Source organism: Oratosquilla oratoria, chromosome 27, assembly GCF_046742065.1.
Source record: "Oratosquilla oratoria isolate Oo_2021 chromosome 27, ASM4674206v1, whole genome shotgun sequence".
Lineage (NCBI taxonomy): Eukaryota > Metazoa > Arthropoda > Malacostraca > Stomatopoda > Squillidae > Oratosquilla > Oratosquilla oratoria.
The window spans coordinates 393,689-394,593 of NC_134803.1; positions in this window are offsets into that span (position 1 = coordinate 393,689).

Below are 905 nucleotides of genomic sequence, written 5' to 3' on the forward strand. Positions count from 1 at the left end.
TTCCCACACACTGTACTCATTAGCACTGAAGATGCCTAACAGTTAGGCGAAAGCTCTGCATAAAAATTGAGAAGATAATTCCCATGCCTTTACCTATACCACCAATGCTATTTGGCCAGGTAATTAGAGAACTTAGCACGACACAGCGCGCCAGCGCAAGAAAAGTCGAGAATGTCAGCAAAAAACTCGTGAACGCAGAAGCTGCTGCAAATTTTAATAAAATTTGCCTAAAAGAGGATCTGCTGCCCAACTATAGCAATACACACACACACACACACACACACACACACACACACACACACACACACACACACATATATATATATATATATATATATATATATATATATATATGCATATATATACATATTTATATATACAGTATATATATATATATATATATATATATATATATATATATATATATATATATATAAATATCAAGGACTACTATTACACAGGACGTGCGCACCCAGATTCCTGGCTCCGCCAGCGGAGGCCATTGCTTTCTTTGTAACCTAACATTTTATATTGGCCAAATATATCAAAACTAGAAACCTAACGTTGTATATAGGACAAATATATCAACTATTGACTTATTCAATGCAGTATAAGTTAATATAAACTTTTTAGTGAAATAAGAAACTATTTTTAAGGCATTGTTATGCTTTGAAATGTAATTATTGTATGAGGTTAGTGGACAGTTATTTACATTAATCATTATTTAAATTTGAGTTCATTGTCTTGAAAAGGAAGACCAATTTGGCTGCCTTCTCATTACCGAGGCAGCTCCTTAATTTTGTGTGTACAAGTCTATAGGAGGAGAAAACTCTTTCAACTCCTGATGATGAGGCTATTGTAGTTAGGAGTTGACGCACTGATAACAGAAAATCACTGTCTAACAT